Source organism: Anser cygnoides, chromosome 21 (genome assembly GCF_040182565.1).
Source record: "Anser cygnoides isolate HZ-2024a breed goose chromosome 21, Taihu_goose_T2T_genome, whole genome shotgun sequence".
Taxonomy (NCBI): Eukaryota; Metazoa; Chordata; class Aves; order Anseriformes; family Anatidae; genus Anser; species Anser cygnoides.
In genome coordinates, this window is record NC_089893.1 from 7410611 (window position 1) to 7435620 (window position 25010).

The following is a 25010-nucleotide window of genomic DNA, read 5'->3' on the forward strand; positions in this document are numbered from 1 at the left end:
AGCAACTTCCATGGACTGTGCTTTGTTTCCAGCTAAACGTGTTCACCTTAATTAAAGAAGTCTGCAAGTCATTGCAGAGCCATCATGTCCTGCCAGTTCTGTCTTACCAGTTAGGCATTTGTATGCCCACAAAAGCAATTCTGTGTGACTGGCACTAAGGGACGGGACCTGCTGTTCATTAGGGCTTTGAAGTGCCAATAGCAAGAAAATTAAATCCGATTCAGATGGGAGAGAAAGACTGCAAGTATTTTCAGAGGAGGAAAAGAGCACGGTCCCTTGGGACCTACTGCCCTGCATTTTGGGAAGATGCGGAATACTCTTTTGAGGTGAAGGGGTCTGGCAGAGTCAGCACCAGGAGTTTGATTTTCACGTCTTTCACTGGTTTGTCTGCTTTTTGCCAAGAGGATGCAATGTCATGAGCCCACGGCCCAGATGCACCGGCACGGCAGCAGGGAGAGGGTTTGGTTTCGGGTTTTGCAAAGTGGAAAGGATGGGGCGGGTTGTTGCGTGGGGGGCTTCTAGGGGAGGAAGGGAGGAGACGAGGGGAGGGGGGAGGAAAAGCAGCCTGCAAATACCCAGGGACGCCAAAGCAATGCAGGGCATGAAGGAAACACCCAGCACACGCCTTCAGCCCAGCCCTCCCGCAGAGACTTGCACAAGCACTACGTGGCACTCAGCTGCTGGCCACGGGGACGAGCCCCGGCCATGGGGCTGTGCCCCAGGGCACCCAAGGGAACAGCTCGGCACGAAGCCTCCTGCCCCCAGCACCTCGCGCCCGAGCCAGCATCATCCTCGCAGTCGGGCTGCTGGAGTCTTTTAAGGTAAAACCAGCGAAACTTTGCAGGAAAGCAAAGAGTATTTTTTAAGAGGATTTGTTTCAGGGAAAAAAAAAAAAAGCTGTCAAAAATGTTTAATTGATGAAAAGCTGGATTTTCAAGGAAAGACATGTTTCAGAAGTGACACTGATAGCCATGTGAGTAGAAAGTCTGGGGTGGAGTGTGAGGAGTGGGTGGGAGTGCAGGGGAAGAATACATTAGAGTTGCAAATGCGAAATGAAACAAAGCCCTCATGACTCTGAAATCTTCACCAAAAGGGAGTTTTACTTTTTGACCTGCTCAGCTGCTCGCACGGTGCCATTTGGTCTGCGAGCCCAACTGCAAGGACCGGCTGAGAGCAGCCATTGCCATTTCTTCCCTTAAACACCCGTTTTGTGATCACAGGGAGGGGAAAAAAAAAAAAATGACTTTCCCCTAGCATCACGGAAGGACTCGGGGCTGAAGAAGTGATCCTCTGTCCCCGTCCTGCCCTGCCTGTGCTCGGAGCACCACGGCTCACCCCGCTCTCTGCCAGGTGGCTTCGAGATGGATTTCTGGGCCACGTGACGCCAGACATTAGATCCATTACTCCTTCCTTAGCATCCATTTCGAACAGGAGGTGCTCATTAAAAGAAACCCAGAGGGATGCGGGATGGTGCCTGCGTGATGCATTACAGCCGTACGACGGGCACGAGCGAGCAGCCAGCCGCTGCAGGACGCCAAACCCTGCACACCGGTACCAGGAGAGCCAAGCTCCAGCGCTTTGATGTCATAAAACCGAAGTTAAAATGAGCAAGGGAGCACAACGAGGAAACCAAAGGATCGAAATATTCCCTAGTATTTTCAGAGAAAAACTTCCTTTTTTTTTACCCCTGTGGCTTATAAATCATGCAGCAAAACTACAAAGCCAGAGATTTCTGTGTTTGACTAATGGTGCCGCGCTTTCCTTGGAGATGAACAGTTTGACCTCAGGATGTCAGCATTAAATAAGACAAAACCATCGACGATGCTCTCCTTTTTTAATCATTGCTGTTGTCTCAGTGTTTTACGGATTGCCAACAAAACACCCCATCGGTGCAGCCGCCCCTCCCCGGCGACCCCATTTGCTATAGGACACCCAAAAAACCCCAGGAGCAGCCGCGAGCATCCCTGAGCACCCAAGGCACAGCCCCACGGCCCCAGGTCCCATTGAGAGCTTTGGGGACCCCAAGCATGGCCCCAGGAGGGAGAGCAATGCCTCGGGGGTGGGTTCACAGCCTTTGGTATGAGGCTTTGATGCTTCTGCATTTCCTGGTCCTTTTTCCTTTGGGAGCTGCCAGCTCCTGACTCCCTGAACAGCGCAGTGCTTGTGATAGGGACCGGGAGGGACTGGGGGAGATGGGGCTGCCCTTCGGCTCCCAGTAGCCAAACCATTAGCCCCAGCTGGCTCCCGCGGAAGGGAACCAGTCAATACCACTGACCTTGAGAGAATCCAGGCTGGGTCTTGCCCAGAAATAGCTGGAGAAGAGCTGCAATGGGGATGGACCTCAATTTTTTAGGGCTAAAAGGAAGGATTAAGCTTCTCCTTGAACCCCACGGCACATTGAGAGCTTTACGATGATGCCAAGGTACCCTGCATCGTGCAGCTCTGATTCAAAATGACTCTAAAGGGTTCTGATGGTTCCTATTTCAGTGCTTTCCCCTCAATTTTCCCAGGCAGGGAAGACGTGGAGGATGTTTGGCCTCACAATAAAACTTGAAAGAGCAAGCAACCAGCACAACAGGTCAATTAAAAACATGAATGTGTGTTTCTTGTGCTGAAAACATGACCGGAACGGTTGAACTAGATGAAGTATACTGCTTTCAGATGACTTTTTTTTTCCTTCCCCGTCCCTTAAAGAAATCCTGTGTAGCTGACTTGATAGAAAACATGCACCATTTGGAAACAATTTGCCTCTTTTTTTTTTTTTTTAATTTCTTTTTTCCTGGCTGAAAACACGTGCCGAGCGGACCGCTTCGGTCAGCACAAAACTGCGTTTGGGGGTGAATAAACTGGTTGCTGCGAGCAATTTGCCCGGTGCCGCTGCAGGCCAAATTGGAGAGTTAAACACCTAGACGCTGCAAGCTGCCCTGAAATTACCGCCCGGGCTCCGCGGCTGTTCCGAGCGAGAAACTCAATGTTATTTACCCAGAAAAATACACCAGGACGGCCGCGCAGCCTCAAGTGCAGGCTCTGCAGGGTGAGACCTGAGGAAGATGCAGAGCCTGGCCCCACGGTCTTGTTTATTGGGGGGTTTTGTGCTTATTTTGGCTGCCAGAAACCCCGACATCGCCCTGCAGGAGGCTTCCTAACGCCGAGGATGCTCCCTCACACTCCGGCTACCCACCTCCGCTCCTCAAACTCATTTTTTCCTGCCGTACCTCCACACGGAGCCTCCTTGGCTTTCCGAGTGATGCCGTGGGTTTGGGCAAGCCTTGCTCACCCAGACGAGCAGGAGCAGCCCTCAAGAGCCCGTGCTGCTGTGAAGGGGCTGGGAAGAAAACCTCCCTCCTGGAGCACCACGGAGAGGACACGAGAGCAGCCCCCCCTGCTCGCCACGGGTTATTCAGCTCGAGTCTTTTCCCCCCCCCTCTTCGTGCAAATTGTAGGGAGGGGGGGTGGAAATTACGGAAAACAGCTTGATCAGGACTGAGCCGCCGGTGGAATAATTTAATGTTTAGGAAACCGTGGCCAAAAGTGATTGGCAATTTTCAGACAGCCTCTTTAGTGCCTTAAAGAGGCCCAATCTTCAGACAGCGCTGGGCACTCTGCTGAAACCCAGCTCCATTTGCGGGCACCTTCAGCAAGGTGACAAGGACCGTGCAAAGTCACCGAAGCACTTTCGAACCTCTTGGCCTCTGATTAACGGCAATTCGTTATTTCTGAGCTCAGCTCGGCCGTCTGAGGCATAGGGGATCAATTCTGCTTCCTGATTTTTAGATGGCCAGTGAGAGAAATTTCCAGGGAGCACGTGTACGCGGCAGTCTCGCAACGGCTGTACCTTTGGAGAGGAGCCAAGCGGCGGGGGCAAGGAAGAGGAACAAACGAGTCCAGCACAAAGCCTGCCGTTGGGCTCGGTGTCTGGTAATCTAGCGGAGCAGCTAGATGCTTTAATCGAAACCAAGCCAGCCAGATTGGAAAGGAGGGAGCGAAACCTCGACAAAATAAATTCTCTGCGAGACGCAGCTTGCCAGTATATCTGCTCGGTGACACCTCCTGTAAACTCCACAAATGCAAATTGCATCGGGAGCAGCACCACCTCGGCGAAGAGCACCGAAAGGCGAGCGAGCAGGATGGCACCGAGCAGCCGCGCTGAATTCAAATGAGGCTTTGCAGGCGCCGCCGCTGCAGCGTTTGCCGGTGGCCAGGACAGACGGACGCGCCAGGCAGCCTCGCACACAGGTGCACAGGAACGTGCTCGAGGTGCTCGGCAGGGCGGCAAAGTTTCGGATGGATGCTGCCATTACTATGCCCGCTTGAGACATCTGAAACAGGAGGGACGGGATGGCGGAGAGAGTCTGCGAGGGAAAAACGCGGCCAAATTTGACCAGAAGGGTGATTTAGGAGTGGTACAATGAAAGTGTTAAGTATCGCAGTGGTGGGGACCTAAGCGGGAACCCAACCACGGACCCTCCATTGCTCCCACACCAGCCCCACGGAGACCAAAACCTGCCTGACTGACTCCAGCAATTAGCTCACTTAGTCTCTAACCCAGTCCTTTTAAGGTAAATTTGCCAGCGTTAATGGAAAAGGGTATTTTGGTTTTCCATCACCTGCCAAGTCATTTAAAAAATTGTTTTCCCCCTTCTCCCCGCTGCATTCACGACTTAATTGCAACAGCTCTTTGACAGCAGATAGGTTCCAGTGGGCTGCCACTCCAGATGTCAGGAGCATGTTAGCAGGAAGGGGCCCTGTAGGATATTTATGGCTTTAATTCCTCGGTAGAGGGTTTTGTTCTGTCATGCAGTGACACGCGAATTGCTACTCATTTGATCCCGTATTTCCACATCAGTGACACTTTATGACGGGGCCCTGGCTTCCCGTAACTGTCTCCGAAGTTGGCGGTCCCTCCGCTGGCAGCACAGGACGGGCAGTGCAGACACAGGGCTGCCTCCTGCACGGCGCCAGCAGAGGATGACGGATCCAGGGTTTTGCAAAAACAGCCCCAAAAGGTGCCTGGAGAGACGCAACACAGGTCACTCAGCTCTTCTCCGTCCCCAAAGAGGAGAGATTTGCAGGGACCCCCTCGCTCAAGGTGCTGCAAGGCTTTCCCAAAGCACATCCGTTGCTTATCCCCCAGAAGCACCCCAAAACCCCAGCTCGGGGCTCTGCAATGCCGAATGAGCAGAAGAGGAAGGCTCTGACCCACAGACCCCCTCCGGTAACTCGTTGCAAGCGACGAGCAGCCCCAAACCAGCCCCAAAGAGGCGCAGGATCCATCCTCTGCTCCAAACTGCACAAACGCCAGCAGCTCGAGACCCAGCGCCGGGGTGAGGAAGCACGGCCAGCGGCTCCTCTTGGCACAGCACCCCCCTCACCCCATTCCCCATAGCCAGGGGAAGCCGAGGGGAGAGCCACCCTCTAAACTCGGGAGCATCAGGGGAGATAACACACATGGGTGACTTTCACAGGGCTACGAGGGGTGCCGGTGGCACAGCCAGGACTGAAACTCATCCCTCCTCCATCCTCCTGCTAATCCCTGGGCAGAGCGCAAGAGGTGGGAGATGCAGTCTCCTGCCGGCCCGCCGGTGCAGTGATTTCCCACCACCTCCCAGCCACAAATTGCCTGAGAATGGCAAAATCAGAAAAAAAAACAAATCCCGTGGATTTCTATTTGTTAGAGTTGATATACAACAAGACCAAGCGCATACAAATACTTTCATTATTTTGTCAACACAATTAGCTCGGGAAGCACCAATCCCAACCGCCGCTTCCCCTCTCCCCGCCGCCTCCCGGTCCGAGAGGAAATTGGCTCTGCTGAACGCACCGCTTTGATTTTCCTCCTCCAGCGTGCACATTTGCAGGCAGATTGCGCTCCCCCCGCCCCCAGAAAAGCAATCTTGCCGGAGCGTCGCGATTGCTCCGTCTGATGGAGCCACCCTCCTGAGGAGCGCGCCGGGGGGTCCTTCCCTCCATCAGGGCAGCCTCCCCCTGCCGCTTGCTCCTGCCAGGCAGCTCGCCACGGGTGTGCAGAGGGAGACGGGACGGGTACCGAGCAAAAAGGATGGGGAGGACTGGGGTTTGACAGCCTGAGTCAGCCGAGCTCTCGGGCTCCTTGTAGCGCATCAGAAATACCGCAGTTACACGACGCAAAGTGCTGGCTAGGTATAAAGTCACCCTGCCATTTCAGATTTGTTCAGCTCTTTTTTTTTTTTTTCCTTCTTCTTCTCCTTTTTGACAGGCTGACTTTGTAGCAGCCCGTTTTACACGGGATCAAATACTGCCTGTGCGTGCCGCACGGCGAGGCGCAGCTCGCCCACGCCGATGCCGAGCTGGGGCTCAGCGGGGAGGGAGCCGCGCTCGCGCCCAGCCCGGAGCTGCACAATATTGAACAAATCTGCAGGAATGACAAGGGGAGCAAGATGCCGTCCCCAGGGGAGAGGAGGGGTGGCGGCAGAGCTGTGCAAGCTTTCCCGACGAGTGTTTGCAAAGAGCACCCGGGGAAGACAGCAGGGAAGCTCCAGCCCCGAGCCAGCAGCTGAGTTGCGAGGAGCTTCTGTGCTCGCACGCGAATTTCTCATGCGCCGGGGCAGCGATGCCAGTGGCAGTGCAACAAGCCCTGCTTGGCCTGCTGGAAAGCAGCATGAGGAGCAAACGGCCCGCAGAGACAGCCCGGCATTCCCACCGCTCGCTCCAGTAACCGCGAGCTGGATCCCACACGTCCCCTGCAGCACCCGTCCGTCTCCCAGGCACGGAGCCCTTTCGGGGCTCATTGACTCCTTTTGCCTGATCTCGTCCCGCCTGCGTGCGCCATCGTGCAGCCATCCCTCTTGCGTAGGGCATGGAAGAGACATTCAGGCTTGGGCTATTAATTAAAACCCGGTAATGCTAATTTTACTGCCAACTTGGAAGGTCCTTCCTGCATTTTATTAGGTAATTGCCACTTGTAAGGGGTCTAAATTGATGTCTTTATTAGGCGGTGCAGTACAGGGTGGCTGTAATGATGGCTGAAATCATCTCCTGTGAACGTGCAGCCAGACGTTGCTCCAGCCCGGGCCCCTGAGCTGAATGGGGAATTGCAGCCGCGCCGCAGACACCGAGCCCAGCCAGAGACATCCCAAAACGGGCACCTCCCGGCTGCACGAATCGGGATCAACGGCCTGTACCCAAACGGAGGGAAAGGGGAAACCGACGGGCAGCAGGCAGTGCCCTCTGACCCCCCCAAAACCTTGCATTCCCACCGCCTTTCTGTTTCCTCATTGTATGTGTCAGCCAGCGCAGAGAAACCAGGCACCTGCACTGCTGAGTCATTCCTAGTGTAAAGAGAAGTTGGTGCACTTTTCAGAAACCATTTTCTCATTCGGGGGGGCTGATCTGTGTCAATCCGAATCACTTTAATATTGCGTGGTGGGAACAACACATTTTTTCCCGGCAAACCCTGCACCTTCCCCTTACAGGAGTCCCTCGTAATGTGCTCATCGCTGAAGCACCCAAGCACCTTCCAGCCAGGACCTAGACGTAAAAGAGCATAGTCAGACTGGTTTTCTCATCTTCCTGCATTTAAGCAAGGCTTTGCTTTTGCTTCAATGCGTGACAGAAGGAGGGCGCCCAGCCGATGCTCTGCTAGGACCATCCCAAGGGCTACAGCAAAGCGAGATGTTCACAGCGTATCGCTGCCAGGAGAAGCACGAAACCCCATCGGCAACAGCCGCAGAGCCCCAAATTCTGTCCTCCCAGGCCCCCATTTTCCTGCTTCTTTTTTCCCCTGACCCTCTGGCCGTAGCAGAGCACGAGAGAGAAGCAGCCCCAGGGTGTCCCCGTGCCACCCAGCAGGGGACACGCCACGACCACGAGGGGACACGTGCACGATGAACACAGGACAAGGGAGCCAGGCTGGACCCGAGCACGGTGTTTCCCTGGCAGGGAGGGGACCCCCACGTCGACAGCACCCAGCTCCTCTGAAACGAGCATTTCTGGGAGCTCTGGCATCAAAGCACAGCCGGCTCGGCGCTCCCCAGCCCCGTGTCCTCCTCGCCTCCCCATGCCCCTGAGAGGAGTCTCTCCCGTCTGATCTCTCTGCGCGCCAACTTCCTTCGGCTCCCTCTCGCCCACCCTTTCTTCCTCTGCTTCCCCGTCTCTTTGTTCCCTCACCTGCGCTTCCCTTCACAAAGACTAAAGCGAAGGGGTTTTATTTTTTCTCCTTCTCCTCCTGTGGCAGAGCACTGGCGGACCGGAATCACCGGCCTGCGCTCTTCCGGAGGAAAAAACCCGCAGCAAGCCCACGCGGAACTGCAACTCACTTCTGCGTGCACGGAGAAGATTGCAGCCGCTTTGGGTGGGGGCAGGAGCCAGCCTCAGCCTGGCATTCAGGCTTGGTTCCATCAGCGTGCTCCCAGGGAAAGCAGGTTTTTAGGAAAATGGGGTTATCCCCCCCAAAAAAGCCAGCACGGGCAGACGGCAGTATCCCAGACTCGCACCCCGTGCCTCTCGCAGGGGATGTGGAGCAGAGAAGTGCCCTCGGGGGCTGCCGGGCAGCGAGCACGGTCACGAGTTGATAAAGCAAACTCAGATTAGCACAAGGCGGTACGGGAGATGTGCAGCCCGGGAAATTAGCGGTTCCCCGCGCTAACGAGGACCCTGGTGCTCTCATTTCACATCGGGTTCCTCGCGGCTTTCAGTGGAGCCAACCCCGGCTGATAAATTTACAGCAACGTAGGAAATAAACACGGGAAATAAGAGGATTCGCCTTCTTAAACGTTTAAAGCCTATTACCGACATAGGTGTGTGGCGTCGCCACTACGGATGTCATCCCTAACGCCTCGTGATTTCCCCCTTCCCTCCTCCCCGCCTTTCACATCGAAGTGTCCAACCCATTAGGGAACAAAAGGAGGCTGCCTTCTAAATCTCATCCACTCCAGCTTCTTGCCTGATAGATGGCTTCCCCTCCGAAGCTCTGTTTCACATAAAAGCATCTCAGCACGGTGCCGTAAATCTGGTTTACATCAGCTTTTATGGGCGGCTGGGTTGGGTCCACAACTAAATTACCATTTATTTATTTGTTCGTTTCAAATAATAAATATATACATATATATAAAAAAAAAAAGTACCCACAACCGCTCAGATTGGAGGGCTGGCAAGCGGCACTGACAAAATGCCTTTTGCAAGGGGACTGGGCAGCAGGAGCGGGGATGAGACAGAGCCAGCTCGTGTCCACGCACACAGGGAATCACTGAGATTGGAAAAGGCCTCCAAGATCACCTGGTCCGACCGTCCCCCTACAACCAATGTCCCTAAAGAAGGGGAGAAGCCGCCCCTGCAGCCCTCCCACCCGCTGCAGGCAGCCAGAGCCAGCAGCAACCACAGGCAGGGCTGCACAAAGTGCCATTTTGCAGGGAAATCCTTGCAGACCTCCTTTGCAAAACCTCCCTCGGACTTGGCACCTATCCGGAGGGCTGGTAAATATAGCCATGAAGCTAATAATCCTCTGCTCATCATTGCCCTCCTGGGAGGCTGCGATTAGAGCCCTGCAACTAAAGTATTCAGGGCTGGCGAGTGGTTTGGGGAAGAAGAGGGAAACGGCGTTTGGGATTTAACAAAGTGTTTTGCTTCCATGTCAAGCTTATATTTATTAGAAAGCCTAAAAGGCAGTAAAGGATGTTTCAAACAGAAGGTCAGCAGAACCACAAAAAGGCTGCCGCTGTTGCTAATTGACACTTAGACAATGGATTTTTTTATTGCTATTCTTTGTCAGACATCAACAGCTTGGCGAAAAACCACACAAATTGCCCAAACTATTGGGGTTTCCCCTCTGCAGGGGAAAAAAAAAAAAAAAAAAAAAGCCTCACTCAAGGATCGGTGCTGGGACATCCCCCTGCACCACAACCCTCCAGAGCAGGGGCAGCCCCTTCCTCCACCTCATCATCCTCAAGAGCTGGGACATAGGCAGATGGGGAGAAGGCGGGGAGGCAGGATGGAGGCCAGTTGCTGATGGAAAAATACCCCAAAGCTCGCCTTTAAATCCCAGATCCCAAAGAAAAGATAAACTGTATGAACATCCCTTGGGAAAAGCCCTCATCCTGCCTGCATCCCTTACCGCCTAAATTGCAGCTACCCAGGGTGCGCCTGCTTTGGGCTCGCCGCGAGTTTTACCGCCCCCTCTTCTAATAATCAATACTGATTTCACTGCCCGTGTTACTGTCCCGCTTTGGAGATTTATTCCCTTGTTTTGCTTCACACGGAGACATTGGTTTATAGTGCCAGCCCTTGTTTTACACCTCCTTGGGATAATTACCTCGCCCTGCTGGGGAATGCTGATGCTAAACCGCACCGGAAAGCAAAATCACCGCCGCTCCCCGCCGCCCTGCGCGGAGGCATCGGGGTTACAATCGGGACACCTTGCGGCAAGCCTTGGGCCTCGCTCCCCCAAACAAACGGGATTTGTTTCCATTTGTTTCCATTTCCCACGGCGTTTTCGGCTTTGCCCTCGCCCTCCAGCAGCAAAGCGCCGCGATCGGTCGGACACGGCCGCGGCGGCCCCGCAGCACGCCGGGTCTGCCGACCCCTGCACCCAATTAGCAGAAGAGTCGATGCGCAACGCGCACTTGACATTGATATGATTTAATGTTAATAACCGGGTTTCAAATATTTATTACAATGGCTGTTTTTAATAAATATTTCATGAACGCCGATCTTTTTTTTTTTCCCCTCTCCCCCTCTGTTGCCAGCTTTGTGGGCTTTAATTTGCCTTAATGAGGATAAAAATCGCTCTGATAAATTGCTCCTTCGCGAGTGCACACAATGCGAGAGCAATGCTTGCTGAAATATTTGTCATGCCGAGCTGAGCGGCCGGCTGGGTGTTCAAAAAGGGACCCGAGGGGGAAGGAGGACAACACGGGCTGCTCCCATCCTCTGTCCTGCTCCCATCACCCCTGGCCGTGCCACCCCAGCGGGACCGTAAGAGTCCCCGTGTCCAACCCGGAGCAAATGGGCAGCTCCAGCTGTCTGGCACAACACACCGGAGGAGGAAAAGCTCTCTGAGCTTACGTTGAGGCAAGCATCAGATGTTTTCTTGGCAGTAAGAGCTCATGTTATGTTTATGCCCCGATCGGGGGAAGTCTTGAGTTAATACACTGAGGCTTAGCACTAAGAGGTATTGAACTAAAAGCTTTATTGAGCACATGCAGCTAAGATGAAGCTTTACCCAAAACTAACCCAAAGACGTGCCCGCAGCCCGCAGGCACCGGGAACATCGCCGGCATCCCCAGCGGCGGCCCAGGGCGCAGCCACCCCCCTGTCCCAGGCAGAAAGGATGCTCAGCTCGCCGACACGCAACTCCTCCTTCCCAAATACAACTGGGGCTTCTCTTAGGAACTCGTCTGGCTTGGCCAGCTCAGCAAACAGTATCTAGGTTTCTCTCTTCTCCAGTATTTATGTTGTGAGCAGGCATGGGAGACAATTAGAGGCTGTATAATCAGCAGTGCCAGGGGCAGGGCTTTCATGTGCGCGGCGCTCGGGGACTCTCAGGAGGGGTTATTACCATACCAAGCATCCTTGGCTCAGCCTCGCTCAGCCGCAGCTTTCTGCCCCCCTTCTCCAGCCCCCAAACAGAGAGGAAATTCAAATGGGATGTGCAGAAAGAGCCACAAAAGACGCTTGAGAAGCAGAACTTCACTTTGTCTTTTGCTGCCTTTTCACTTCTTTTGATGTTTAATTTTTCTTCTCCTCTCCTTAGTTTTATTTATTCTTACTCTTCTGTTTTTTTAATTTTCTTTTTATTTTTTTTAAGACTTTTGGTGCATATTGCAGCCCTCCAGCCTTCTCTCTGCACACATCCCTCTCCCTGGGTTGCTGCAGATAGCACCCACTCGTATCCCTGCTGCTGGAAGGGGCGGCACAAATCCTGTCCCACGGCTGGTGACCCGCACCCTTGCACTGGGGGAATTCGAGGGGGTGAAGAGGAGCAAGAACCAGGGAAAAACCGAGTCCAAACCGCAGGTACCACCTGGGAAACTGCTGCTTATCCTCTGCCAGAGCAGGTTTTGAAGCCAACACACAAATACACCACTGGGAGGAATCAGAGATACCTCTCAAAAACTGTTTTTCTCCCCAAAATACTTCCCAGTCCTTTCCCTCCTTTCCTAGACGAATGCCAGGGAAACAGAAAAGCCCAAAATGAACCAAAGCAATTCAACTCTGGCTCATCTGTGTCTTCTGTTTCTGGCGAGAGCAGCAACTAGTTTATTATCCTGCTTAACTCCAAATTGAATTGTGTGGAATTGAGAATTGAGAATATTTATTTGGAATTGAGAATATTTATCAAGTTTCCTCCAAGCAATCCCCTTCACAGCAAAAGCCAGGAGGAGAAAACAATTTTATACCAAACACAAAAGAATAGGAAGGTATCACAAAGCAGAGGAGATTTTTTACCCCTTGGAAGTTCATTTCAATAAAGAGGAATTTTGGAAAGGAAAAGGAAGAGGAGAAAGTCTTCATATTCCAAACAAGCCCCTGCAATGGCTCAGAGACACAGAACTCAGTGGGACCTTTGCCACACTTGATGCAAAATCTAAAAAATAATTTAAAATCTAAAAAAAAAAATCTAATCAGGCTGGTGGGTAGAAAAACTCAGGCTTTGGGTCACAACAATGAACAGGAATGGGGAGGTGAAGCAGAAACCAAATGGCTTGGCTTTAATGAGAATTATCTAGAGAACAGCATTATTTTTTTACCCATTCAGCAATTCAGTTACTTTCAAGTCTTTCATTTTTCCCCCCATCTCCCTTTTACCAGGTGTGCAGAAAGTTACCAAAAAATATCAATTGGGAAATGTCAGAATGAAAAATCTCAGCATTTCACTTCAAAGCAGAGCGTTCTGCTTGGAAATGTCGGCATTTTTGTAATTCAATAAGCCGATTTGAAACATCTTATCTGGCAGTCCTCTGTCAAAAATGGGAAAATCGACTTTTTTCTCCCAACAGTTTGGGCAAACCCTTCTATTTTCTTAGGCGCATTTTCAGTTACATTCAATCAACTTTTGTTTTAATATTCTCTCTGCTGCTGGTCCTTACAGAAAATCTTCTCCTGCTCAGGCACCAGCGCCTCGTCTCCAGTGAAATCCTCCCAGCAGGATGCTCTGGCCACGCGCGCCGATAAGCTTTAAGATCCCTGAAGACAAAACAACCGAGGAAGAGCATTTATTGCTTGTGCAGGTAATGCCACGCAGAACATACAAGGCCCACATTTAGGGCAGTGTAACTGCCTTGCATGCATTGCTGAGCAGAACAGCTTAATTCCTGGCTGGCCCCAAGGCACTGCAGGATTAAATGTGACCAGTAGACCCAGTTTCATGGTTTCTAACCACACGCCAGTGCCCACTGCAAAAAAAAAAAGGCACTTAGAAATGCTAATTTCCAGCAGGCTTCCATGTCAGACAACCATTCTGCAAAGCAGCAGGCAGGACTCGCATCCCTGACCTGCTCCCTGTCCACGGACAGCAGCACCCCAGGGCCAGGGCTTCTCTCTCCCCACGTTCACGACCTTAAAGCAAGAGCAAAGCTGCCAGAGCTCGGCTGTTTTTTTGCAGCTGCAAGGCACAATTCTCTTTTTTTTTTTTTGCCAGCAGATCAAGATAATGATCTTAACAAGATATTTCTGCATATGCGCACATTCACACACGAGAAAAATATGTGATTTATTCTACAAGCTTATCGAGATTCTAATCTCACAACAAATAAGGCATGGCATCTAGATAGACGATATTACAAGAAAATCAATATTGATTATTAGGAGCAAGTATGCTGTATATAGCTGACAGTTAAAAATCCTTTTAAGATCTGGGGGAAAAATGACAGTCAGACACCACAAAAACGGCAGCAGTGCTTCAACAGCTTAATCACCAGGTCAATCAATAGGGAGTTTGGGCGAAGTTTGTCAAGTTGCAGAAACCTCAGCTAGGGAGAAAACAAGAGTGAAGGTGCCGATCTCACCGGGCTGCACTGGGGGGGCACCGGAGCAGGTTTGGGAGTTTTGGGCTCCCCAGCTGTTGCATGGATTGCTTGGGGACCAGACTCGTATCTGCAGGTGCTATAGAAACGTGGTGGGAGAAGCGTTGGGCAGGCAAGGGGCAGGAGCTACCAGGTGCTTGCATGCCATTGGGAGCTCATGTGCTTGGGGAACAGCCAGCCTTAACATCTGTGCAGCGATCCACAGGGATCTGCTACCCCTTGCCAGGTTTAAATATGACTAGAGGAGGAAAAAATAAATAAATTTGCTCCCTAGTGCGTATTAATGGGCTTCTTCCTCTCTTTGCAAGGCTTGTTTTTCCCTCTCTGGGCAGAGGGGCTGAGAGCAATGCCCTGAGAAGGATTTGCTCCCCAAACACAGGGTCTCCTTGAGCACTGCAGCACCATTTCACCCCTGGGCACCAAATGCCTGAGCGCTGACCCTCGGGATTTCACCCTCCTGATTCCCTCTCCCGACGCGCCCCGCTTACACTCGGTTATCACCATTATTATTTTCGCAGCCCGGCCACCCTGCGCAGCCGCCTCCCGGCCCTGCTCCCCCCGAGCAGCAGCGGGGACAGCCCCAGCGGCACTCATCGCGTTGGTATCGATGGCCTCCCACCTCCCCGGCGTGCCGCGGCCATCGGGAGGCGCGGACCTCAGCGCAGCGAGCGAATGGGTTTTGTCAGCGTTACAGGGGGAAGCGTAATGCGTTCTGGCAGTCAATCGAATATGACATGATAATGAATGTTAACATCGTGTGCGCCCCTTTGCCAACAAAGGGGAAAGTCATGTTAGATTACAGCTAAACACGGCGCTGGTGCGAATGCCGTTTCCCTCCCTCGGTGCCTCCTCTCCCCTTCTCCAGCCTCCGCGTTTGCCTGCTCCACGTCACTGTGCCGCCGCCCGGAGCCGCAAAGCAAGAGCCAGTCGCCCCCCAAACCATGAGCCACCTCTCACGGCGATGCATTCGGAGCTAAACAGGGGCGAACCCCTTTGCTCAACCAGCAAGGAGCTGATTTGGGGAGCCAATGTCACAGGAAAGTTCCTCTCCAGCCCAATGTGCTGTGCAGCCCTTCCCCTGCAGGAGCGCAGCGATGCTCAAGCAGCGCTGATGTGGCACACGATGCCCTGCAGTGCTTATCCCCTCGATGCAAGAGAAGGTGCCTCTGTGCCCAAACAAGCAGCAAAGAGCCCCCCAAGGAGCCAACACAAGCGCCGGATTGTGGAAAATAAGAAATAAGTTCTCTTGTTCACATGCTGACTCCCACTGGGGCACAAACCCTGTCCTGGGAAGCCCTGGAGGGTGCCAACTTCCCAAAGTCTTGGTGGAGATGCACTCCCTATCAAATGCAGGCTTCTTTTCAAGCAATAAAGGAAATAATTGGGGAATTTTAGTTATTTTTACTTACTTTTGGTGCTGAGTCCAAAAGCAGGGGCTTGCCTTTCCCAGAGCATGGCAGGAATGGGGACCGCAGCACGGCTGGTCCCACCTGATCCCACCAGCCTTGGGCTGGGCTCCCAGTTATATTTAGGGCACAGAACAGACAAACAATAGCAATCAAGTGACTAACAAGGGCGCTGAGCTGATGAGGCTCCCCACTTCACCACTAATTGGGACAGCCACTTAAAAAATAAAGCTCCCCAATCACCGAGAGATCACACAAGACACGGGACAGGGACCCAGCTCTGGCTGCGTGCACAGGGGGTGGGTGCTGCTGGAGACCCGGCACCGTACAGGTTACGTTTAGGACAGCAGCAGGGGCCCCACCTCTGTCTCTAGAGTATTTGGGCTTTTTTTCCCCTGAGAATTATTGACAGACAAAGCAGAACTTTTGCTGCAGCCTGCTGCAATGAGAAGAACTGGTTCAACTGGGAGCGCTGGGACGCAGCACTGCTCCCTAACGCCACCCCAACCTGTGCTGGGGCTGGTGGTGCCCCGCAAGGACCTCGAGGCACCCGGCAGCCTGGCTGCAGCTGCGTTAAGCGGCACGCTGCTCGCATTGCAGCTGCATCGACCCCGCCGATCCCGCAGGAGGGACACGCTGATATCACACCGCATCTCGGGAGATGCGCCGGGCAGATCGGAGCCGACTCTGGGAGGACGTTGTGCCCTCCTCGCTTTGAAGGAAGCCCAAAGCTGCTTCTTGTCTGAGATAAGGACGGTGAGAAGCAGCGCTGCACGAGAGGATGCTGGAAAGAAACCCACACCAGGCTTAGCATCGCTGCCACATGCTCGGGGACACCCACAGCCTCCCCAAATCCCCCACCATGGTCCCCGCTCCTTTTCCAGCCCCCAAGCAGCCCAAACTGCACCCTCACCCCCTTTGATATCCCTCATCCTGGGGCTTTCACACCCAATCTTGCTAACGAGAGCACCAACAGCAAAGTTTGAGCAAACTTTGCCCGAGCTCCCCTGCTCAGCAGCCACCCTCGGCTCAGCGGGCGCGAAGGGGCTGCGCAGAATACAAATGGACTCTTTCACTTAGCAGGAGGCAGGTAATTTCTTTTGTCCCCGCTGATGCATTATTGATTGTGATGAATGTCAGAGCAGGAGCCTGTTCCAAAAGCCATTAAACAATAATTTCATCTCCGGAGGGTAATTGATTGTCAGAGGGAGCAGCTTTGCTGGTTGCAAGGTGGTGGTGACGGGGAATGTTTGTATTTGGGTGGGGACAGAGGGAGGCTTGGGCAAACTTCATGATTTATTAATCAGACACTGAAAGGAGTTGGGAGAGCAAGCACACTGAAAATAAGTGGCTGACCTCTTCCGAGCCGCTGGGCAAAGCCGGGGGGAGCTGAGAGCCGGTGAGCGGGCACGGAGCCGGCACGCAGCACACCCCAAATCTGTCCTGGGCACCCAGTGCTGACCCCCGCCACCCTCGTTATTCCAGTCCATGGCCCACGCGCTAAAGTGGTTTTCTGATGCACCTCAGCTCCTGCCCTGCTCCTCCTGCAGCTCCGCTAATGCACAGCCTCAGTGAGCAGCCCTCACCTGAAATACCCCGTCCATCCGTCCCCGATTGCTGCGCTGATGTGCCTCTCTGCCGACCCTCCTTGATGTGTTTTTTGTTGTTTTTTTTTTTTCTCCCCCCGGCAATTAGGGTGGGAGCAGCACACGCCTGCCTTCAGCTGCTGAAGTTGGGAAATCACCAATTCATGCATTTCACTGACTTCAGAAAAAAAAAATCAGGCTGTGCCAGGTCCCACAGAGAGGGCGACGGAAGAATTGGAGGCGGCAGGGCCGGGATTTGAGGGCTCGGGTTAGAGCTGCACCTGGCTGGGGAAGCAGCGAGGGGAGAGGGGCAGGACCCCTCCAACCATGAGGAGGAAAACAGGAGCCTGACGTCCCCCAAAATGAATCGCCACCTGCTGAGCACAGGGGCTTGACCTTCCCGTAGCAGCAACAGAGAGGGACACGGCCCCACAGGGAGGGACATGGTGATGGCACGCACCCCCGTGTCCGTCTGTCTGTCCATCCGTGCCATAGGAGGGCGGCCTCTTTGCCGCGCCTCCTGAAGCGGGCTCGGGAGAGAAAAATCCCGCTGTCAGGAGGGGAGAGGGAGTTTATCCGTCTCCTCCGCGGTGCATGAGAGGTGGATTTATCATGGATTTCCCTTTCTCCCGTGCTTTATTTGGCAGTTCATTATCTTGTCAGCTGGAACCGGCCGGCTCCCCGGCACACTCCATCACTCGCCCGCTGCCGCGCAAGCCCTGGTGGGAGCCGCGCAGAGCCAGCCACGGGCACCAGGGCCACAGGGGACAGGGATCAGGGACAGATGAAGGACTGCAGCATGAGCTCGGGCGTTTGCTCCTCGCTGGCTGTGCTGCTCCATCCCCGCAGCCCTGCAACCTCCCTGCAGCCAGCGTGGAAAGGGCATCCTTAAAGGCCGGGGGTGCTTTAGAGCCAAGCTTTCACTTTGGTTTCCTTGGCTGCCTTTAACGTAAAAGCATTTAGTCTGATAGGAATGAGAAATTAAACTCTATTATTTGGGTGCAAAAATACAGCATTGCTGAACAACTCACCTTTAACCCCCCCCCCCAATGCAACAGGTTAAAAAAAAATATATATATATAGTCCTAATTGTTTCAGTCAGTGCTGCTGGCCTTCATATCAATGACAAGGCCTGGAAATATTTCTAGCAAAAACATGAGTCTCACCCCACTGCAAAACTCTCAGAGGAGCAACAACTACCAGGGAAATGTCTGCTCTTGGTAACAAAGCTGCAGCTCTGCCCGGTGCTGAAGGGGCCTTCATCAGCGGTACAAGCTGCTTACGATGCCTCTCATCCTTCAAACTAACGAGCGCATTCCTGGCATCAGACACAGGAAAGAAGTGGCTGGCAAAAGCCCTAAGTGACAGAAGACCCAAAGCACAAGCCTAAATCCTTCGGGGCTGTTGCAGGTTGAAAGCCTGACCAAAGCCAGCCAAGGAGCGCGCGGAGGAGAGCGCCCTGTGAGCAGGCACGGGATATTTCGGTAAGCAGGGCAGGCCACGCACATCTGTGAGCAGTATTTACAAGCAAGAGCCTGTCCTGGCCCTTAACTTACTGGCAGATCCCTCCTGTTGCCATACACACCTCCCAAACGCGCGCTAATCAAGGAGACAGCAGCTCCATCGCCCTGCTCTGCACGGGGCGCGGGTGGTTCCTTGACTTTCAGGACCAGCCCTTGAAGGAGTTCAGCACAAATCTTCTCTGTTTATTTGTTTTCATTTATTTTCCCCCTTACATCTTCGACGATCAATACCATCATTTGAATAAAAATGCGCTATGTTCAAGAGCAAACGCCGCACCAGGAATACCAATTGAAGGCGCTGCCTTGAAGTGGAGCCGCCGAGGGAGGACGTAATTCCCCCGGGGAGCAAGAGGCCAGCAGACCTTGACACCGGCGCACCACCGAGCCGCGCTCCTTACGGGGCCCTGAAGGGAACAAAGAGGAGAGAGAAGCAACGCAAAGAACCAGATCCCGACTTCAGAAGCCTTTCTGTTTCAAAGCACCACGCGAACACTACCCGACTCGTCTTCCCCGCTCCCCTTTGCGGTAGGCACTGTTGCGTGCTGCGCTGCGGGAGCAGCCCAGTCGGGGATGGCACCACGGGCAGGGATGGCACCACCAGATCGGGCTGCCCAAAGCCCCATCCAGCCTGGCCTCGAGCGCCTCCAGGGATGGGGCATCCCCAGCTTCTCTGGGCAACCTGTGCCGGGGCCTCATCGCCCTTACAGGGAAGAATTTCCTCCTAATGTCTAGTCTAAATCTATCCTCTTTTAGTTTAAGACCATTCCCCCTTGTCCTATCATTATCTACCCGAGTAAAGAGCCCTTCTCCATCTCTTTTATAAGACCCCTTTAAGTACTTAAAGGCCGCAATGAGGTCTCCCCGGAGCCTTCTCTTCTCCAGGCTGAGCATCCCCAGCTCTCTCAGCCTGTCTTCATAGGAGAAGCATCTTCCTCACGTCAAGCACCAGACAAACCCTGGTTTCCCCTTTATGAGTCCAGGACAGTAACACCAAGGGGCCATCCTGCGATGCCTCGGGGCCCAGCTATGGATTGAGGACACATCCCCACCTCCTGACTCCGACGCAGGCAGGGAAAGGCTCGGCCACGCTTGTCGCCTGGAGCTCCTCTCCCGCTGCCTTTCCCCAGCATCCTCCGCAGCGATCCCAGCCCGCGGCTCAGCTTAAGAAATCAAAGCACGGCGACTTGAAGCACCGCTTATAGCTTAGCTTTTGCTGCTGCTCTTAACCCCAGCAACCTTTCCGACTCTGCCCTGCCAACACGGAGGAAAACAAGGCACTTGACAGGCTCCCTTCTCCTGCTCCTGGCCGCCTCCTGCGCCAGAGGAGCATCTCCCCGGGGAGGGAAGATCTAGGCAAGCACTGGCTCCCTGTCTAAAAGATGAGGAGATATATTCTAGACGACATTCAGCACTATCAACGTTTTATGAGCTTTGGAATCCAGTTAGTTAGCCAATATTTTACTTAGCTCCAGTCTAGATTTAAAAACCTGACCTTCTCCGGGCGCCCGTCCGCATTGCATTTCATGCAGTCCCACTCAGCCAAGCATGCCAAGTACGAGATTATTTATCCCCCCGTTTTTATTGTTGCACTGTTATTTGTTCATTTGTACTATTCAAAAAAATCAATAAAAAGATGGGGCTCTCTGAGCAGACTCTTCGGGCACCCGCACAGCTCTTGAAGGCAGTTATCACATATCGAAAGAGGCAAACGACCCAGAGCAAGTCTTCTCCTGGCCAGAAAGGCTGTAAATCAGGACACAAAGCAGCCCTGATCCTTCTCCTATTGCAGAGGCAAACGCAAACTGCTTTTCATCTACGAGTAGGGCAGCAGTTTGGATACAGCACGGCGCCCCTCTGGACCCAAAAGTGCTTTACGGGGGAAAATCACCATGGTTTGATGATGGAAAAGCCAAAGGACAGAGCAAGGCAGCGGCTGCCTGGCTGGCCAGTTGCAGCTACAAGCACAAGGGGCCAAGAAGGGAGATCCGGAGAGCACGAGCCCCCCAAAACCAGGGGCACGGCTCCCACCCCAGGGGCTGAGCGGCCACAGCGTGAGCGATCGGTGACAACAGCAGCGACACAAAACATCGACACGGGCGCCGGGACCTGGTGCCTTTATCTCCTGCTTGCAGATAGAAATACCGCAGTAATGACACTAATTAATACCCCTCGGAGCTCGGCTGGCTGGCACGCACGGAGCACGGTGCACCCGCTGGTGCGATGCAAGAGGACGGGAGCACGGCAGCACCGGCGGCTCCCCGTTGCAGCCCTGCGGCACACGAGCAGCCACCATCGCCCTCCTCCTCCTCGCGTCGCCTGCCTAAAGTAATAATAGATGGGACAATTGCATTTTAATAAAGAAAATTGATTTTGTTTGGTTTATTCATTAACCAACGTGAGCACACGCCGATCGGGGATGATTTATGTCCACAATTTGCAAAATTATTTCTCTATTGATCGGCACGGGTTTGTTTTCTTGTAGGTTCAGTCAATTAGAGGGAATAGCACTCAGGTGGGCAAATTAATCAGTCTTAAGTACAGCCCCCCTACGGAGAGGGACCCTGGAGAGAGCGCGGGAGTTTGGCAAGCCCTGGTGCTGCTGCAAACCCTCGCTGAAACGAGCTTTCCCCTGCAAAGTGGCCAGCACGAGGTTTTCAGAGATGCTAAGATCCAGTTTCAGAGGTTCTCGCTGCTTCTGATCAAAACCGGAGCGATCTGAGCGATTCGGAGTCAAAACCAGACTCCCACCCGGGACGTGACACACCGAACAAGGAGGCAGCGGATTGCGATCTGCTGGGTGGTTGTCGCTGCGAGGCAGAGCAATGCAAGCCTCCGTCAGCGTGATAGGAGCAGGCACGCACCTGCCAGCAGGCCCCGCCGCGCGCGGCTCGATGCGTGCCTGCCGCCCGCCCCCCGCCCTGCCCTCGGGCAGAGCTGATGGATGGGGCTCAGCGCCCCGCTTATCTGCTCCAGCGCAAAGTCAAGCGGCAATGTCAGCGGAGAGGGGCTCCAGCAAGCCTGCGTGGCAGCAGACAGGGAGTAATCGTACGGGCTCATCTCTTCGACCGAAGCCAGCTTTTAAGGACCATTTAAGGCACTTTCCTTAATCTCAGCGTTTGCAGGAGAACCCAATAAATCACGGAGCAGCTCCCCCAGCCACAGCCACGCCGTTGCTCCCTGCAAACTCAGCTCTCCCCAGACAAACCCTTCCCCCGTGCCAGAGGGATGCATCCTGCTAACACGCCGACCCTCACACAGCACACGCTCAGGGTGCAGTTAATGCCCGCGTGCACGCAGTGATGTATGGCACGAGCAGGGCCAACCCCGCGGACGCAGCACGCAAGGGGACTTGTTCCCATCTCTGCAAACGTCAGGGCCTATTCTTTCTTGAATGAGATATGTACGTGGCAGGGTGGTATTAAATTACAAGTCAAATAACACAAAGGCTTTTAATTACATGCCAAACAGTAGCTGCTGTCAGAGAGGAGACACTGGGCTCAATGGCCCATCAGGCTGTTCCGCTCTGGCAATTCCTATCTACCCGGTAAAAGTCCAGGAAATTGGATCGGTAATGGGAACGGGGGCCTTTCACCTCCAGACCAGCCATTCAAATCCAGCCCAGGAGGGAGAAGCAAAGTCATTACCACCCCGGCAGCTGCCCAGGGGTCTGCAAGCCCCGAGGAGCAGGACCGAGCACCCCACACGGCCCTGGCAGCCCAGTGCCATCACCTGGGGCCAGGAGGGATGCTGCAGAGCGGAGCAAGGGCTCCGAGTCAGGTCTCCGGGCTGTGGTTAGCAGAATTTCATCGCCTCCCCGGGTACAGCTCAGGCCACAAGCATGTGGATGTCCCCTCTGCTCCATGGAAAGCGCTCAAAGTGTTTATGCTCCTTGCCCAGCACGCGTGCCGCAAGCAGCGTGCTCTAGCAAAGATGAAGGGGATGCTCTTTTTTTTTCTTTTAAAGCCAATTCTCGCTGCGGAGCCAACCCCTCTTAAATTTCTATGGTTTTTACCCTCGTAGCCCCCTGCCAGCTTTGTGCTCACCCCCAAGGGCAAGGCAGCAGGGCCCCGAGGAAGGAGGGTTTGGCAACCCCACGGGGACTTTGCAGCACAGCCGGGAAGGGAGCAGAGCGCGCCGGCAGTCCAGCCGAGCCCATTTACAACTCTGCACGCTGCAGCCAAGGTGTGAAGGGTGCGTGGGTGCTCTTTGGGTGCTGTTTTTCCTGGGCACCTTGCACGAAGCCGGTGTGGTGCCCAGGCCGCCACATCTGCGAGCTCTGCCTCCAATCTGCACGGCTAATTTGTTCAACAGCTTTGCTCTCCCTCGGGAGCGGGGTCGTTGGTCACAGAAGATTGATTAAGCTTTTGGTGCATCAACATTAATGAAAATCAACACTGTCTAATGAGTGCTCTTTACGGCAGCCCCGTAAAAAAGCATTAGGACAGGTAAACAAAAATAACAGCCGGGCACATCAACAAGGTCCTGTCCTCCCGAGCCCCTGGTTGTCCCTGCTCCTCTCTGGCAGACGTCTCTGCGAGACGGGGACCTTCCCTGCACGTCCCTGGGGACGGGATGCCTGCACAAGCTGCTCTTGCCTTCGCCAGGCTCTCACGTTTCTGCAGACTCATCTTCAGCACGAGCTGCCTCCAGCTGCATCCCCGGGCATCCCCTCGCAAGGGAGGCGGGCCGACTTCAGCTCAGACGGTGCCAGGGTTTTCTTTTTGAAGGCTCACTCCTCGGAAAATGAAAACAATAATAAGCGAGGGCTACCCTGACCTGGGCGCTTAGTTCCTGAAGGCCAGCCAGCCCATGAGACTGGCAGACCAAAGACCTCCCCGGCCCTCTTCTGGGCTCCAAGACGATGCTCAATCAGGAAAATCACGGGTAAGCAAATCCACGCGGGTACGGCACCGGGGCTGGAACTGCCGGCTGTGAAACTGGTGCTGCCAGAGCACAGACACATCCAGCAGAGCTTCGGGTTCTTCCCAAGGGGCTCCAGCACTGCAACCCGGATCTTCTGAGCCATCCTTCAGAGGCTCCAGATCTGAACGGGGCGATCGCAGGAGGCTTCTTGTTACAGGACATCATTAAAAGCGATGTACGTGCTTGAAGTGCAGTCAGCGGGGCCTTGCCAGGGATGTGCAGGGGAAAGGCGAGCTCTCTGATCTTGGATGGAGAGAACAATCTATTAAAAAGGAATTTAGCCTCTCGTATAGAGCCATCAAACGGCTGGAAAGCCCTGGTCTCTGCCTCTAAGCTCTTGAAGCCTTTAAGGACAGAAAAAAAAAATCCAGGCCTCCTCCAACTGCATTTGAATATTTCATGTAAAAAAGTCAGCTCTTGGACCTCTTTGGCACTCGCTCATTTGGCCGGGAGAACCCCAGCGCTGCCAGCTCCTGCACTTTCATCCCAGTGACAGGCCCTGGCCCTCGGAGCACCAGCTCAAGCCACTTAAGTGGGACAAAAAAAAAAAAATAAAAATCATCTTTTCTCAAATATGTGCGCGCACACCCACAGAATTGTTTCTGAGGCTAGGCAGAAAGCCTTGCATACGTGTCACCCCTCTCAAGTGCCAGGTAATCCACAAAATCCTCAGGTCTCCCCCGTGCAGCCCACCCAGCTGCTCCTCATCCCGTCCCGGCTCCCGTTTCACCTGCACACCCCTTGCTACTGCCCGAAGGCAGCAGCACAACCCTCGCACGGCGTCGTATTCGTTAGCGACGCCGCGAGTTCCCGTGCGCGCAGCCCCTTGTATCTTTTTGGTCTTGGCAATGTATTATTCATGTGCTCCCTTGTTCCTGTACAAGCTGAGAAAAATGGAGAAAGATTAATTCCTGGGGAAAAAAATAATAAATAAGCAGGCTTGCCTTTTTTTTTTTTTATATATAAGAAAAAAAGAAAGGCCTGTGATCCATTCAAAGAGCTGCCTTCTCCATGCAGCCTGTGTCACTGCTGATTGAGTTTCTTCTCTGCTCAGCTCCCGGTTCTGTTGGAGTATCTTGTCTCCTTAGTATTACTGTCGCACTTCCTTTTCATACGCCTGAAATATATACTATTGTGTTCCGACTTTTAGTTTTTGTGCAGGGATCCCTTTCATGTCTCATCTTCTGTAAGGTCCTTTTTTCTTGGCAGTCAAGTGCATGAATGTTTGCTGCCAGGAGATTTTGCTTCTATTGTATTCCAGACATATTATAATATATTTTTTTGTTCTATATTGTCTGTGAGGTGTTCCAGGGGTAGTTTTTCATGCTAGCATGACTTTTTCCCACGTGGCTGCTGCCTGCCTGCCTCTTGCCCCTGCAAGCGGGACTGCAGAGCCTTGCAGAGGCAGGTAAGAGGGCAGAGAGCCCGGCCAGCACCGCCCCGGGTCCCGACTGAACTAATCGGCTCTCCCCACGCCACGTGGGGGTTTGTTGCTGGTGCTCACCTGGCAGAACTGGGGCCCCGAACAGCAGAGCGGCTCCTACCCGGCCACGCTGAAGGTCAGGAGCTGAGCTG

At 53.6% G+C, this 25010-nt stretch overlaps 1 long non-coding RNA gene across 1 annotated transcript; it reads left to right on the forward strand.

The window, feature by feature from the left end:
- Window positions 1–343: 343 nt before the first annotated feature.
- Window positions 344–16122, forward strand: LOC125182731 (uncharacterized). Its single transcript, XR_007163154.2, has 3 exons — window positions 344–821; window positions 13064–13202; window positions 14516–16122. It is a non-coding gene; the product is annotated as an uncharacterized lncRNA (long non-coding RNA).
- Window positions 16123–25010: the final 8888 nt, after the last annotated feature.